Source organism: Muntiacus reevesi, chromosome 8, assembly GCF_963930625.1.
Source record: "Muntiacus reevesi chromosome 8, mMunRee1.1, whole genome shotgun sequence".
NCBI lineage: Eukaryota > Metazoa > Chordata > Mammalia > Artiodactyla > Cervidae > Muntiacus > Muntiacus reevesi.
The window spans coordinates 57,404,940-57,423,306 of record NC_089256.1 but is presented as its reverse complement, the minus strand read 5'-3'; positions in this window follow the sequence as shown (position 1 = coordinate 57,423,306).

Genomic DNA, 18,367 nt, shown 5'->3' with positions numbered 1-18,367 from the left:
GAAAGATCAAAATTGTGTATTATTAGCACCTTATGAGTACTTCCATGGTGGCTCAGTGGTAAAGAATCTGCCACAGAGCAAGAGACACAGGAGACGCAGGTTTGATCCCTGGGTCAGGAAGATCCCCTAAAGGAGGAAATGGCAACCCACTCCAGTATTCTTCCCAGGAAAATCCCATGGATAGAGGAACTTGGTGGGCTACAATCCATAGCATCGCAAAGAGTTAGACACGAATGAAACGATTTGAGTACCCAGCATCTTATGAATATGAGAGCCCCTCAATACTACTCAAGCAGGAAATTTCAAACCTTTAACTCAAGGGGCAGAGAGATGGTGTAGGAAAAGTGTTGGTCGATGGGTCAGAAGCTACTGGAACTGACATATGCATTGCAATCTGCATCCATGGGAAGAGAGATGCTGGGGTGACATGCAGAGTCACGCAATGACCCCTCCCAGCACCCAGGCTGACAAAAGTCATCAGGAGATACAGTCAGAAATTCCTTTCAAAGAATCTCTTAGTTCAACAGTTTTATTCCCCAGGGGAGATAAAATGTATATACTTCCTGTAATCAATCACAAGCCTCTTCAAGCTTCAGTCAGAGAATTTGCACAATTCTAATTTGTAAAGGTGACAGACTAGAGGTGGAAAGTAACTATGGGGCCCTTGAATACATGTAAATGAGAACAGTACCCTGGTCTTTACTGAATTATAATGAACTCTCAGTTTTCTGCTAGACCAGAATGTTCAACTCGTAGATGATAGAGCCAGAAAACCTCCTGGAGGCCCTTTCCCTTGTGTATCCTCCCCGCTCCCATTTTACAAAGCAGGAAACTAAGACTCAGACACACGTGACCTGCTTACACTCACTCCACAAGGTGGAATCAGATAAAAGCACATGCTGTACCCTTGCTGGACTTAATCCAGCATGTGTTTACTGAGAATCTACTGAATTCTTGGTGGGGAAATACAGATGAAAAAGCCAGAGAAATCACCTTCAAGAAAGTCAGACTCCACTAAGGAAGATAAACAGGTAAGCAGAAGTTTCTGGCATAAGTGGTATGCACCATATTAACAAGGATACAAAATGTGCCATGTGGATGCAGACTTCAGAGAGGTCAGCTCCCCCTGGGGTGATCAGAGAAGACTCCACCTGTGTGTGGACGCTTGCTCAGTTGTGTCCAACTCTTTGAGACCCGTGGACTGTGGCCCACCAGGTTCCTCTGTCCATGGGATTTCCCAGGCAAGAATATTGGAGTGGGTTGCCATTTCCTTCTCTAGGGGATCTTCCCAACCCAGGGACTGAACCCAGGTCTCCTGCCTTGCAGACAGATTCTTTACTGCTGAGCCATAAGGGAAGCCCAAGACTCTGCCTAGGAGTTGGCATTTGAAGGTTCTAACCACACAGAGTGGAAAAGCATTCCAGGCAAAAGGAACAGAGAGAGCTAAGGCACGGGAGTGAAGAGAGAACACTGCATGCGCTGAGGGTTTCATACACACTGTTGCAAAGAGCAGGAGGGTTTGTACCAGCTGCTTCAGGATAATCTCGGACAATGTCAACAGTCTCAGCTGCTATCCTCTACCTCATTCGGCACGCTCCCGGGGGCAGAGGCCTGTGTCCACCTAATGGGCCAGTACGAAAACCTGGCCCAGTGCTGATGGCATTGTGGGGCTTAATAAATTCCCTTTGAAGATGAGAAGACTGTACGGGAGAAAAGAATTTGCCACTCAAGTGAGTCAGCCGGAACGGCAGGCGTGTCCTGGCTCCTCGGGCCAAGCACCAGGGCTGACGGGCCAGACATGCTGGGTCACTTCCCCCTGGGGCCACTGGATTCCACCTGGGGACATCGAGTCTTTTTTCAGCAAGTCGTTCCTAAGCCACGACACTCCTGGCTCATCCCTAGGCTTTGTAGTTTCACCAGCGTAATTGATCCCAGAGCTCAGCTTCCTCCATGCCCATTGGTTTCCTAGGGAGTGATGGTGTATCAGACGCCCTTAGAGCACCTGCGCAGCCTGGCCTCCTGGGGCAGAGATGGAGCGACATGTGAGAGGCAGACATAAATAGTCCTGAGTTCGGCAGTCATCCTTTTGGGTGCTCTGAGCTTCCTGTCCTGAGCTAAGGTTTTCTCCTGGGGTTAGCTGAGGCACAGAGAGATAAACAAAGCTTGAAAGTGACTCTCCCCACTGGAAAGCTAAAGGCACTTTCAAGACACTGCTTTCTCCTACCTTCTGAGGAATGTGTCCCAGACTCGCCACCATCATACCCTGGGGAAGGCTCTCCAAGGTGTGTAGGTTGAGAGGAGAGACCACCTAAGGATGAAACTTCTTTCAGGCGTCCTCCCACATATGTTGGGGCTATAGAATGTCAGAAGAGCCAGGCAAATGTTGCCAGGATTCACGATGGCAGGAGAACCTGTCACCCCAGCGTTCAGCACTGAGCAGCCCAAACAAGCCCTAGTGACTAAGGTTTTTTTCCACTTACACCTGGTTCTTTTGCTTTCACCACACAATTATATTAGCAAATGAGATCCTTGAGTAAGCAAAACAGGTCCTTCACAGATTCTTTTGTAAGAACACATTCCTGAGCCTACTACAGATATTTAGAGTCAAGGAACATTTATTCAAACAGGCTTTTCAAAATACACCTCCAAGCTACTTTCACCATGTCGTTGCCACAATCTGAAAACTCAAGTGTGTCCAGAAGCAGGCAGCCAGTGGTTTGCAACAACTGAGAACTGGGCAGCAAAATAAAAAATTAAAAGCAAGTCACAGACGCACATTCAACATATGTAACTGACAAAGGATTAATACCCTGAATATAGCAGAGAAATCCTATACATCCATAAGAAAAATTAAAAGCAATAGAGATACATTGGCAGACTGTATGAACATGCAAAGTACTGAAAGAGAAATGATTTTCAGCATATGGTAAAATGCTTAACTTAACTGATAATGCAGATTTAAAAATTAAGAGATGCCATCTCACATCCATCAGATTAGCTAAAATTCTTGAAGTCTGACCATATGAAGTGAAGGAATAGAAACTTTAAAGCCCATTATTAAGAAAATGGGCTTAATAAATTGTAACACATTTAAGAAAAAGAAATGCAATATAGAAGTTAAAGTGAATAAACTATGTACCAGCATCAAACATATTTAAAATAATAATAATATTGAATGAAAAAAGCAATTTGCAGAATAAGTCAGTATAATTACATCATTCATGCAAATTTTAGAAACATGAATCAACACTGTATACTGTCTTGGACACATGTCTATGGAATAAATGTACCCAGTATGAATAGGACAAAGGCATCCCATCTTTGGATGGTGGTTGTTTGGGGGGTCAAGGAAAGGGACTGGGAAAAGGTGAGTTAGACAGAGACTCAGTTGTTTTGGGTAATGTTTGTTTCTTGTAAAAGCTGAAGCATGCCTTCAAATTCAGGGGGGTGGAAAGATGAACATAAAGGTCAGGATAGGCTAGGTTTTGCTATGGTAACAAAAGTCTGAATCATAGACACTTCAGACAACCGAGATTTGGCTTTTTTTGCTCATTCATGGTGGGTTGGCAAAGGGGCTCTGATGATTGTTGTTACTCACGGACCAAGGCTGACAGAACAGCCACCACCTTCTTGCAGGCAGCCATGCCAAGGAAAAGAAAGAACAATTACATGCTCCAGACTAGAACTGACATGGTCACCTCTTCTCACAACTAATTAACCGGAACTAATTGTACAATCCTCCCTGGCTCAAGGGGCCAGGAAGTACAATTCCACTATAAGCTCAGAAGTGGATACAATTGGAAATATGTGGGTAATGGGCTTCCCAAGTGGCCCTAGTGATAAAGAATCTACCTACCAGTGCAGAAGATGCAGGTTCAATCCCTGAGCCGGAAAGATTACCCTGGAGAAGGGCATGGCAACCCATTCCAATATTCTTGCCTGGAGAATCCCATGGACAGAGGAGCCTGGCAGGCTGTAGTCCATAAGGTGGCAAAGAGTTGAACACCAACTGAAGTGATTTAGCACACACATGCACTCAAATAAGTTTATTGCAACGTTATAGTTTTCATCATCCTCTTTTTAAGTGTTTGAATTATGTTTCCTATTTCACAAAATAGAAAAAAAGAGAAAAAAGACCCTGGTTTGGAAATCAGGAGACTTGGTCTTCCATTTGAGGAATGGAAGGTCTGTTTCTGGGCCTGTCGCCATGACTGTAATACCCACACTGGTGTTCTACAACCATTGATTCCCCATGGAGGTGACACAAAGCAGATTGACCTTCCTTGCTGTTGTTTAGCTCCTTGGAAGCTAAGGAGTTGGCAGTAAGAAGCCTGATATAAAGACAGGTGGTGCATGGAACATGGATTGTAAAGTCCAAAGACTTAACCAAGTCCTAAGACACAACTAAGTCCCAGGTCGACCACTCACACTTCCTGTCACCTTAGGAAAGTTACCATACCTCTGGGGCCTATTTTCCTCATCTGCAAAATGGGCACAACAATAACAGCGACATCTCTGAATAGTTGTGATAAACAAATGAGGTATGTAAAGCGATTTGTAACTGTAACGTGCTGCACAGACGCTCACTATTATTACTGACCTAAATTTTGCTGCAAGGGAAGCCTCAGGCCAGATTTACATTTCTGGCCGACAATGACTCATACGACTTCCCTCAGCAGAGCCACCTGGTTGACAAAATAGGCCCAGGCATCATCCTGTGGTCCAACCGCTTGAAGAATCTATTGATTTCCTCTTGTGAAAGTGAGTCTGGGAACAGGGATGAAACACTATTGCAGATTCCCGAGGGAGAGTAAGAGGGGAGGGTGTGATTCCTCAGAGCACAACCCGGAGGGGGCAAGCTCCTGGGCCGGGATTGAATCTGGGTCCCTGGGACTCATCAAATATTGGAGCTGGAAGATTATAGAAGGGAGAGAACAGCTCTTCCAATCCCCTCTTTTTCCAAATGAAGAAACTGAGGCCAAAGAGAGGCAAAAATGATGATCTTTTTCAACCAGCAATAGGTAATCACAAGACCTGGCATGCACCCTGGGGTCTTCTATTCATTTAGAGTGTAACCAGGGCAAGCCCCTACCAAATACCTCAGTTGCCTCATGTGCAAAATAAGGGGATTGAAACTGACCCCCATAGTTATCTCTTGTCTGTTGTTTTGAAAACACCATATTCTATCAAGGTTGAAATGCAGCAGAATCCTCCCTAAAAATGGACTCTCTGGTCCAGGCTACTGACTTTGCAGGTCTGACTCTCAGGAGTCATCGTCCCCTCTCCGCACACACCGTGAATGCCACCTGTTTACCTTCCTCTCTGTCTGGCCCAAAGGTTTCTTGATGTCCTGCCTGCATCCTCTGAGCCCTTGGAGGCTTAATGCTCCTGACTCTGCCCTTACTCAACAAACATCCCCATCTGCCAGTGTTACCAGCTCTTGGTTTGAAGCCAGGAAAACCTTCCTTAGGCAGCAGAGAACACAAGACGTAACTCAGGCAGGAGCTCCCAAGCACCTGGGTCTGGCCTCAACGTCACTCCCAGAGGATGCTTTGCACGGCAGTATAGCAGCTGATGACACTTCCCCAGAGATCACAGGAAGCAATACAGCCAGATGCGAGGGCAAGTCTGACCCGCTGGCTGCAGGTGCATCCTGCTGTGACACAGGACCCAAACTCCACGGGCGACATCCCACACCATAGGGCCTGGGGCCTTGCCCCTGAGGCTGCCATAGGCCCCTCCCCACAGATGCTAAGTCATCCCACTAGCAATTCCCAAGAACAGAGAAAACACTAGAGTCTCCATCTGTAGTAATAAGAGGCAGCCCCTACACCTGCCAGGTGCTTCACCTGCAAGGCCCTTGTCAGTCTAAGAAGCCCCTTCGTATTCATTGGCTTATTTGGTTTTTATGAAGAACTGAGAGCTGGCCAGTTAAAGGTTGATTCTCAAATGTTCTAGATGAGGAACTTCATGTGACACTCAGAAAGGCTAGAGGATTAAGGTCAGATCTTCTGACTCTGATCTCTACTCTTTCATCCATAGTATAATGAAAGTATTATCATCATATTACAAAATACATTAATGACCAAGCCAGAGGGCCAGGATTTGAATTGATTTCAAATACAAAGACAATCATCAGCTTACTTCTTCCCTGCAACAATCAGTTTAGGAGAAGAAACCACTTCTGAAACCAAAACAGCATTTATATTGTGATTTGTGTCGTACCTGGTCTCTCGAATCCAGGTCTTGAATATCTTCCCACCCCTTGTCCGCTTTCACCCTCTAACTGGATTTTTGAGTCAGTGCAATTGAGGAAAGAAGGACAGAAAGCAAACATTCACCTGAATCTTGCTTGCTGTACCAATTGTGTGTGTGTGTGTGTGTGTGTGAGACAACCTGAGAATGTCTCCTTAAAGGGATGTATAAAGCTGGTTATAGCAGCAACTCCTTCCCTACTGGTTCCTACTTCCCTCAGTGATCTTTGCCATACATCTGAAGCTAACATAACTTTGTTAATCAACTGTACTCCAACATAAAATAAATTTTTTAAGAAAATTTAAAAAATCCTCAGTGCTTCCTCATTGCTTAAAGTGATCCTCAGACCAGCAGCATCAGCATCGCTTCAGAGTTTTTTCCAAATGCAGAATTTCAGGCCCCGCCCATTACTGCTTCAGAATCTGATTCTAATAAGATCCCCATGTATCTGCACAGGAGGCTTGAGAAACACTGACATAAAGAATCTGACCCAGATTGCTGACGCTGGTAAAGTCCAAGTCACCCCAGCTGCTTAAAGACAGCCCTCACCAATACCCACATCCTCACATTTCCCCTCTCACCTTTGCTCCTGTAACTCTTCTTCCCCTGGTTTTTCCCTGAACCAGGTAACCTCCCACTCTTTGAAGTGTGTCTCAAAACCACCTCCTCCAAGAAGCCAAGCCAGATATTCCTACTTAGGAATGATCTTTCCTTCCTCTAAATCACAATGCCACAGAACCTGTACTTTCTATCTTGGATTATAATTGTTATGAGCATGACTTATGGCTCTCTCCAAATATGAGCTCTTCAAGGTCAGAGTTTAGGTCTGACTCATTTCTATATTTCCCCAAATGATCCAATACTTTGCAAAGTTCCTACTATAATCTGCTTCCTCAATACATTTGTCTTTAATATTTCTAACAGATATATCCAGAAAGATTAAGAAATTCAGTATCCTTGTGATTTTAGACAACCATGACCAAACCTGAACACAATCTAAACTTGGAAATGTTCACCTAAAATGTTCAGTCACTGTCATGAAGCTTATACACAGATATTTTTCCCCACTGCCCTGCCATATACACACTATGTGCATCCCACTTGTTCTTTACTGTTAGAAATGCAATTGGCCAGATAGTACTAAGAGGAGAGGGGAAATGATTGCTATACACATGATGTGCCAATTCCACACTGATTTAGCATCTCAGCAACAAAAGGAGAATGGAACATAGTACCCAGATTCCAACATCTCCATCAGGACTACATTTGGGGCAAGCAAAGGTTCCCTGGCCCTCGTTCAGTCACTTAATGGAGAAGATTCCAAAGACAGAATGCCACTGGTGTTCTTCCAATTATAGAGTCATCTGATTAGAATTACAGTAAATGCATAGCTCAGTTTGCATTATCCTGATGTGACCCGCGAACCAAGCCACCCTTGTCAGAGCGTATGAGGGGACTGAAGTCTGAAGGTCCACTGCCTCATCACATTGGGGCACCCCCACCAGTGCTAACCTGGAAAGGGGGTCACACGCAAGTTAGGACACTCCATGTCTGGAGACCCTAGAGCCCTGGGACTGGAGCTTGTTGCTTAATGTCGGAAGAAACACCCAAATACCACACACTCCAGACATCAAAGCAGCCTAGAATTTTTGGACAAAAAGAGATTTGTCTTGGGGATAATTTTAGAATTAATTGTTTCAGTTATTCCCGGCCTGTCAGCATTGAACCCTGTGAGGCTGTCAATGAAGCACAAGCTTGTTCAACCACAGAGTGGGATCATGGCTTTGGGGTGATGGCTAAATGGAATTTCTTGCTCTGTCTGGCTATAGAAGAACAAGGCAGGAATTCTACAGAATCAGAGACTCATCCGTCCCTTCTCACCTCTTCCACTTAGAGCATGAGGTCTGGGAATCATTAGGGTGTTGAACCAAACCTGACTGTTGTGTTATTGTTTCTGACTTAACTACCAGACTGTTAAGCATTACTGCCCCAAACCCAGCTGGAGGGTGGTACCACACTTTGAAGCCACCGAGTCAAAGTGCTACTGGATGAAATTCTGCTCTACTGGACCATGAAATAGGTTTTCCAAGGGACAGAGAATGACAGACACGCAAGCCATAGCTAAAGCTGTCTCACCAAAGTGGTAACGCTCACAGTGGAGCAAAAAGAAGCACTGCCATGTGATGGAAACCTGTCCACATCCTCAGTAGAGCTAGGTCAGATCACAACCAGAGGGCACTTCGGAGACCAGCTCTGGAACCTCTGTTTCCTCATCTACAAGACCAAATGCATAGGTGCATAATGACAGACACACAGTTACATTATTCTTCTTTCTTAAGGTAGCAGTTGAATTCTCCTGCCACAACCTGGTAGCTGGGTGACTTTCTAGATCTCTTTCTTCATTCAGACCTACCTACCTCACAGGGTTATCATGACGGTCCAAAGAAAATGGTATGAGTTGGGGGTTGATATGAGTTGGGAGTTGCTCTGATTCAATTCAGGAGGATGAAATCTATTTTCTTATTTTGTATAAATCTTATAACCTCAGATATGCAGATGACCACCCTTATGGCAAAAAATGAAGAACTGAAGAGCCTCTTGATGAAAGTGAAGGAGGAGAGTGAAAAAGCTGGCTTAAACTCAACATTCAAAAAACTAAGATCATGGCATCTGATCCCATCACTTCATGGCAAATAGATGAGGAAACAATGGAAACAGTGACAGACTTTATTTTCTTGGGCTCCAAAATCACTGCAGATGGTGACTGCAGCCATGAAATTAAAAAGATACCTGCTCCTTGGGAGAAAAGTTATGAGCAACCTAGACAGTATATTAAAAAGCAGAGACATTACTTTGCCAACAAAAGTCCATTTGGTCAAAGCTATAGTTTTTCCAGTACTCATGTATGCATGTGAGAGTTAGACTATAAAGAAAGCTGAGCACTGAAGAATTGATGCTTTTGCAATGCAGTGTTGGAGAAGACTCTTGAGAGTCCCTTGGACTGCAAGGAGACCAAACCAGTCCATTCTAAAGGAAATCAGTCCAGAATATTCACTGGAAGGACTGATGCTGCTGCTGAAACTCCAATACTTTGGCCACATGATGAGAACTGATTCATTGGAAAAGACTCTGATGCTAGGAAAGATTGAAGGCAGGAGGAGACGGGGACAAGAGAGGATGAGATGGTTGGATGGCATCACCGACTCGACGACCATGGGTTTGAGCAAGCTCCTGGAGATGGTGATGTGTCGCAAAGAATCGGACACAACTGAGCGACTGAACTGAACTGAACTCAGTACTGAAGAAAGGACAAAGCTCCTCCCTAACAGTCTTTCTTATAGCATTGAGGCACTTTACCTCTTTCCTTTCCTGGTCTGCACCAACTCTGGGGAGCAGAGTTGTATTAAAATCAGGGGAGAGAATTCTCTTGTGGTTTAGTGTAGTTAGGACACCAAGCTTCCACTGAAGTGGGCCTGGGTTTGATCACTGGTTGGGGAACTAAGATCCTACAAGTTCCATGGAATAGACAAAAAAAAAGAAAAAAATCAGGGAATATACAGGAAGCAAATCATAGAATATGTGTGTGTGTGTAATACATATGTATATGAATAATTGTATGTATGGTATTATATTTTATGTGTGTGTATGTATGTACTTACATATATGTATATATGAACATGTAGAACTGTATGTTTTATTTTAATTTATCAAATATCACAAGCAAACTTTTAACTATCAGGGAAATTCATTCTCAGTTAGCTAGAAATAGAGCAATGGAGGTAGGAGTGAAGAAGAAAGCTCTAATTATTGGTTGTTGAGACCAAACCAATCTACACATCCCACCCAGCTATTCCTGATCATGCCATCCATCACCTTGAACTTGACCTGCCTTGCCCTGAGCAGTCACTGAATTGCCTGTGTTAAAAAATGAAAGTGAATTTGGTATTAGTTCAGACTTACGGGGCCCTCATCAACAGAAAAACTTGAAATTATGTGGAAGTCATCCATGAAATGCTGGTACTGAAAATGGGAGGAAAAAAAAAAAAACCTATTTGTTGCTTGGGATTAGGTGATAGGGCATCAGCAAACAAGAAAGGGGGCCCTTCCAGTAGCAAACATGGGCAGACAGCAACCCAAAACCCAGATTTGAGTTCAGATTCAACAAAACCCAGGGTCTTCCTGGAGGACTTCAATTCCTAGAGACACAGCAGGTCAGAGACCTTGGACCAACCACCTTGTTTTGGAGTTGGAGAAGTTTCCCTCTGATCTGGCAAGTGACTATGTTCAAGGTCATACATTCAATACATGGCAGAACCAAGGCTAGAGGTCAAATGCCCACTGACATTCTGAGGACCGTCCCTCCCTTCACACTCTCAAGGATGAGAATATACTGAATAACATGGACACACTTTCTCATTGGTCTCTGAAGGTTGCGGGATCTCAGTGTTCTTAGGCTCTTGAATAACAACCGGAAAACTCTGCCAGGACTTTCACTCTCAGAAAGTGGCAGCTCAGTGCTGTGGAAATCTGGATTCTCCCCCCAGCTTAGACACTAATCTTTGTGTCTGATGTGCTTTGGCTCCAAACTGAAGCCCCTTTGTAGCCCAGGAAGGAAAAGCGTGCTAGAAATGGAGGGAGATTAAAGCAGCGTTCTCTTCTCACGAGATTTCCAAGGAGCACAGAGGGGATGTCAGTGTCCTGCACCTCTTCACATCCCACCTCCTTACTTAAAGACAGGTAGATGTAGAAATAAAGTCTCACATCTGTCTACTAGTAGCAGACATCATGATGTCCTGGGCTGTGTGTGAGTGTGGGCAGGTATGTTTAATTAATACTCTGAAGCTCTTTTCTGACTTTTAATATCAGTTCCAAATTGTTAATCCCTGAGGAAATGTCTCTAGACAACTTGTATTTTGTCATTTCTTATTATCTTATTCTGAAAAGCACACCGGTGAGTTCTATTCCACTCTACAAACGAAGACGCTAGGACCCAAAGGTCCTAGTCACAGAGCAAAGCCAAGGACTACCATTAGTACTAGACAGAGCTGCTGTTTCCCAGGATAAGCATCGGGCATGGCTTCAATAACTGGACTCAGGGATCCCAATGATGTGCCAACAGCTTCTAGACCACCCTGCATTATTATTTTGCTAGGATGCTTGTTACATCATCTGTCTCCTTTTTGTCAAAGCCTTGCTACTGGGATGATATTCTCTGCCCCCTACCCCTGTCTCCACCATCCATTCAGCACACACACACACACACAGAGAAGCTAATTACTTCTATATATTTTTTCAAATTCAACTTAAGTGCTGTTTCTTCAAAGTTGTCTTTCCTTACCACCACATTCCCCCAAAACGCATCCTCCCGTTCCGTGGTCTCTCATCATCTTCCTTTCCTTCTGAACACTCTCCAAGTTTGCAAACATCCGTTGAATTGTGACCTTCTGATATGGGTCCCTAACCTCCCTGACGGCAGGGACTGTCCCTGTTTTTTATGTTCTGTTGTCCCCTAAACCCTGGCACCTGATGTCAAGGGAGCAGTAAAGGGAGTAAATGCAAAGAAGAGCTGGTGGGTGGGTCAGCAGGAGAACAGACAAATACTCAGAGCTTCAGTGGTTCTCTCTTAATGGTGGGGCTCTGAAACCTTAGCTCAACAGTCCGACAACTCCCTGACATCTGTTAAGCCGCGCTACTCTCCTTTATGCCTGCCATTTCCTGTATTTCAGCCTGTACTTCCTGTATCTCAGCCCTGGCTTCCTTCCCTACATACGCTGTCTATACAAGCCTCAGTCTCGATGTCAGTCAGAAAGTCACTCTGGAAAGAGACTCCCAGACTTAGAAAACAAATTTATAGTTGCCTAGGGGAAGAGATACTTAGAGAGTTTGGGATCGACATGTACACACTGCTTACTCAGAATGGATAACCAACAAGGACCTATTACACAGCACATGGAACTCTGCTCAACTATGTGCCAGCTTGGATAGGAGGGAGGTTTGGGGGAGAATGAATACGTGTATATGTATGGCTGAATCTCTTCACTGTTCATCTGAAACTGTCACAACATTGTTGTATTGGCTATACCTCAGTACAAATAAAAAGCTTAAAATTTGAAAAAAAAAAGAAAAGTAACTCCGAGAAATCTTCCTTGAAATTTTCATAGAATATGAAAACCCCCTTCCTCTGCTTTCCCACGGCTTCCCGAGGTCAGTGTTACAGTTGCCCATGCTGAGCCCCTGTCTCCTCCATCTCCACAGCCCCCGTGAGGGCTCTGCTCATCAGTGGTGCTCAGATTATCTTGAGTGAGTCAATCAAAGGTTCAAAGTTTTATAGCATGCCATGGTGAGCTTCTCAAGAGCAAGATGCTTCTATTAACCTCTCCAGTGCTATGCTTTGCACCCAGAAGGTGTTCAATCATGAGTTGACTGGAATGCCATCCTCCCCCAGACATGATAGAGCAATCACAGAGGAATGTAGCGGAAAGAGTGTGAACTTGGAAATCGTTCTGATATACTTGCTATGTGACCTTGGAAAAATGGCTTAATGTCACGATCCTCGTGTTCCCCATCTGAGAAGAACACCACTTGCCTAAGGCCACTGTGATGGCAGATGGATGTTAACAGATCTGGCATGTGCCTGGCACCCCAGAGGTGTTCCACCCACATCAGCTCCTATTTCTCTTTTTGTTTCTTGGAGTCACAGAGACTGGTCAGCCTTACTTCCCCCTCGGCCTCCCAGGAAGCAAACAAGGGATTGGAACCCGGAGTCTGAGGCCCATTCCCTCGTTCCAGTCTGGCCAGCAGATGGCAACACCCATGCCGGGTGACTCCTGTCAAACTCTTTCCGTCCTGACAGAGGGGAAGGTGACAAGAATAGGCTCAAAGGATGACTCAGCTCCAGTGACTAAGGTGAGGAGGTGGTAGTAGTGGGAAGGGTATGGGGGTTGAAGAGGAAATGAGTGAATACACTATCTGATGAAGGATGCTCCAAGATAAAGGGACTTGACCCTGGTAAATTCCTGGCTCTGACACAGTGCAGACAGGCGGGGTCTGAGCGCCCTCCCATGACCCCCTCACCTCACCTCACCATGAACTAACTCCTACCAGCCCAGAGGGACCTTCCAGAGCAGTTGCTGGATGTCCTTCTGCCCTCTGGAGGCTTTTATCCCAAGGACTGAGACACATCTGAATACCAATTTTGATGAACTGGTTTTAAAAAGTATCCCTTATCACCAAAATCATTGTGAACAGGTTCTAATCCTGACAGCTGCCCGACTGCCAATCTTGGCTTTGCTCAGGGTCCAGACTGTTTTTTCCACCTATATCATCACTTTAACATCCCCATACATGGCACATGCAACAAGTTTAAAACTGAAAATGCCCCACCTACCCACCTCCCTCAGCTCTTCTTCTCATTAGCTGTACTAACATCTACCCAATCACCTAATCTAGACCCCTCCTGGGCCCCTCCTTGACCTGTACTCCCCATCACTCCATGATCCAGGTCAATTTCAGTTCTTGAATATCTCACTCCATTTCTTCCTCTCCTTCCCTACTTACAGCTGACTCTTCTGAGAGAGACGCGTGGCCTTCTGATACTATTTACTACGACTCTTTCAGGCATGTTCTAACTGACCCCTGTCTCTCATCAGTCTTTTCCAGACTGTCCACAGAATTCTATGTGCAAACCGCACTTTTGACGTTGTTCTCATCCTACGTAACATCCTGCAGTGCTTTCCCAGTTCCTAAAAGAAACAGCCCAGACTGCTCAGTCTGGTGATCCAGGACCTGTCCACCTTCTGGTTTCGAAAGCTTATGCACACAGACATCCCCTGGGGGAGCCAGTCCTCAGAATCCTGGTATCAATAATCTCTTTCCTCCTCTGGGTCTTTGAACATGTTGTTCTTTCTCACAGGTAAGCATTTCTCTGCCTTTGGCAACACTGTTTATCTTTCTAGATTCAGCTAAAATGTCACCTCTGTTGATTGGCCCTTTCAGATGCTCAGAAATGCACTGGTACCTCCTTCTCTGAGCCCTCTCTCAAAACATGGTTACTCTCACTAAACACCATTGTGACTTCTTGTTTATACACGTCTCTGTCCAACAGACTGGAAGATTCTTGGAGGCAGATCCTTCCACAGAATGCCTACGTAGATGTTTTTTGAATAAATGAAATATTAAGACAGGCGTGCATGCATGTTGCTCAGTTGTCCTACTCTTCGCAACTTCACGGACAGTAGCCCACCAGGTTCCTCTGTCCATGGAATTCTCCTGGCTAGAATACGGAAGTGGGTTGCCATGCACTCCTCCAGGGATCTTCTTAAGCCAGGACCAAACTCGTGTCTCCTGCATTGCAGGCGGACTCTATGGTTGAGCCATGGGGGAACCCCAAAAGATAGGCATGAGGTAATAAACACAGTCACTTTTATCCTCTGATCCTCAGTGTTCCCAGCCATAAAATAGGCATCTGATCCAAGTACCTCACAACTCCATAAGGCTCAGACTTTATACTGCACCATCCTTCAAAGACACAGCTCACACTCCCAGCCCACTCATTAGTAGGAGATATTGCTGAGTTATTTTTCCCGAGGAAGGAGTAGGACTGTGGGTCCACCCACATGGCAGGGACTGGTCTCAGAATGTCTGATTGAAGTCACAGAACTGCTCAAAGCCAGTGCTCTATAGGGGGGCCCAGAAACCCAGGACCTACCCTACCCTAGGCTGGGACTCTGACCACGTCCCCAGTAAGTCATGGGCACTGTCTGCCCACGTGGGCGCTCGTCTGTGGGCTCTCACGCAGCGATTGCCACAGTCCTCAGACAGGCACCGAGGATGACACATCGGTGCAGAGGAAGTCACCCACGCAGTCTCACCTCCCCCGGGTCACCTCACCTCCCAGCACCACTCCCACACTCACAGCCTCACAGGGGTTTGGGTTGTCTCTCTGAGAACCTGGACCTCTGAACCTTGAGCCACAGCATCTTTCAGGAGGCGACAGGTGAACCCGTGTTCTGATGGCTTTCTTCCTCTGACCCCCATCATTAGTTGCCCCTCACCGAACAGCTTCTGTCAACATGCTGGGATGAGCAAACTCGGGCTCACTTCGCAACTTTCTCTGGGAAAAGTATTTGATCTCCCTGAGCCTCAGTTTCCTCATCTATAGAATGGCACTAGTGGCTCTGCTCAGCTCTTTTACATGGGTGTTACCAAGATGCAAAGAGCTAATAGGTGTGAATGTGTCCTGTAGATTATAGGCACGACACAAATGTGTAGGATTCACAGGAGTAATAATATTAGTAGACACTAGGTTCTGTCTCTAAGGAAAACGCAAAGGGAGAATTCAAATCCAAATATTTATTGAGAACTCACTGTGTGCCAGACACAGTACAGGGGATTGTCGCCAATCCTAACCATAACTCTTCTATAACCAAATTCAATAGTGCGATAGCTTAATATTTATATGTCTGAAGTCTAAAGCTCCATGTTTCAAGATACATATATATGCATGTGTTTGTGTGGGTATATATATATATAAATTTGTGCATTTTACATATATGGGGATAGACACATTATTTGCGTATGCACAGGTGTGTGTGTGTGTGTGTGTGTGTGTGTGTGTGAGTATGCTTAAGAGAACAGACTATTTGCCCAGGAGTCAGGAATGAAGTGTAACGAAAGAGTCATGAGTTTTGGAATAAGACATACACACCTAGGTTCAAATCCTGACAATGTTTCTATGATTTAGGAGCTTTTTGACTTGAAACAGGTGTTAAATTCACCAAAGCCTCAATTTCTCTATATTAACCACAGAAGTAATAAAATCTGTCTCTGAGTTCTGTTGCGCAAATTAAACCACGCACGCAAAATGCTGAGCATTGTCTACACAGAGAGGGCTCCACAGATGCCACCCCCTGGATTCTGCGCTGAGAGTTCCTCTCACGCGCTCTGTGACCAGCAGCAAGCCACACAGGCCCCTGCCATGTATTTTCTACAGAATGAGAGGGCTGGACTCCATTCCCGGATTCCTTCCAGCCCCAGGACACCAGGGTCATACAGCGAGTATCTGCTTCATGCCTGTTCGTGGATTTCAGTCATGAGCTCAGCCCAGGCAAAGGCCCCAGGCCTGGGGTTCCCTCCCTTCCCAAAGCGTTTCCTTTCTCCGAACGTGCCATTTGCCGGCCCTCATATTTTCAATACAGGGTCCATTGATGGCTCTGAAAATGAATGTCCAGTGCAGCTGCGGGGCCACTTGAGCCCTCCGAGCAAGCGCTCTCAGGCCGCGCCGTCTGAGAGCTCTGTGTTTTCAGAGCCTGTTGTTGCCAGGCTGTCTGGAATCCTCAACACCTGCACGTCAGCTTCCTGGGCCCTTTCCCTCCCCTCCCCCGCCGCACCCTCGTCTCCCATTTGCATCTGAAATGCAGCTGCTGGGGCCCTGCGGAGGGGAGCCCGGTGGACAGGACCTCGCCTTGTTTGGTCTCCCTCCCCTGAGTCCAACTGAATCTGAGCTACCTCTGTGAGAGGACTCTTGTTGCCCCTTCATTATGTTTAAATGAGCCTCCTCTGTGGGAGAAAATTTTTTTTTAATAAAATAAAATAAAACCACCACAAAGGACCAAAGCAGATGACATCTGTTCTTTTGATGAAAGCTTTTTCTGTCCTGAATTAGACTTAAAAAAAAGAGAGAGAGAGAGAGAAAGCATGAGGCTGGGCTTCATTTGTACCATTTCTCCCCTAAAAAACAAACAAAATGAGTCTCGCTTGGGGCAAAGGAGTGTGGAACAGGTAACCTGGAGAGAAAGAGAGAAAAGGAACCCTTCCTTCTTCCTGGGGGTTCTGCCCTTGTCACACCAGGAATATTCAGACACCATTCCGTTAAGTACGTTCGAATGTATATTCTCTGCGCTCATTTTATGGGCAAAATATTTAACAACTCTTCAGCCGTTATCCCAACCTTCCCCAGCCATTTCTTTTGATTGAATACTGCAGGTGGGTCTGATGCAGGTGGTACCTGGAATATGGCATAAGAAACAATGACCTACATGCTGATAACCCCCAAATCTTTATCTCCATCTCTGCTCTTGTCTGCACACTAAACTCCTCAACCCAGCTTCCAGGCTGAACTTCACCTCTTCTCTGCCAACACCTGTTTCTTGCTCTGGGTTATTATCTCACTAAACGTACCCACTCGGATTCCTGGGTGTCCTCCTCTATACTCCCTCCTCCACTAGCACCTTGCATCCAACCCACTGCTGAGTCCTGTCCATGTTCCCCCTAAATAACTCTTGGTCCCTCCTCATGGCTCCTTCTCCATTGTCACTGCCTGAATCCAGGCCATCTTCTTCACTAGCTTGACTTGTCTGTATGTGCCCCCACCTAGTAGCCAGCATTGCTGATGATGATCATTCTTTGAGCAAAACACTTGATGGTTCTAGGATAAAATTGAGCTCCCTGAGCTTGGCTTCCCAGAGCGTTCATGAGCAGGCCCCTGCCTACTTCTCTGACTCATTCTATTGTCTATCCTCTGCTCCAGCCCAAGCAAACATCCTTTAGTCTCTACCTTGATTCATGCTGTTTCACCCGGGGCCTTAGCATACGCTGGTTCCTTCCCTTTCTGACTCTCTGCATGTGGATTTCCTCTACTCACTTTCCTGGTCCCAGTTTAAATGCCACTCCTCCAGGAAACCTTCCCTGACCACCCCTCTGTCCCTCTTCCCCAACCCTGACCTCCACCAGACTAGGCTCCATGCTTCTGCTCTGTTTTATTAGGGACTGTGTGCTACCCGCCCCCCCCCCCACCCCCGCCAGAGCCCTTGCTCAGTTCATTTTTATTACTTATTTAACACTCTGTCTTCTCCACTGAAAAGTCGACAGCAGCAGAGTAGGCATCTCTTTTTATTTGCTCTAATTTACTGACATGACACAAGCCTTTCAACTGATAAACCTCAATGCTCCTACTCCTTTGCTCAAAAGACCTCTTTCAGCAATAGGGGCAGGGGAGAGGAGAGGTCATATATTTTTGAAATAGAATTCTTCCTCTGGAACTTTAGGTATATTTCAAAGTAGCACCATAAATCTGGACGAGGAAAGTTGTCTACAGCTTCAATCTTATCTCGAG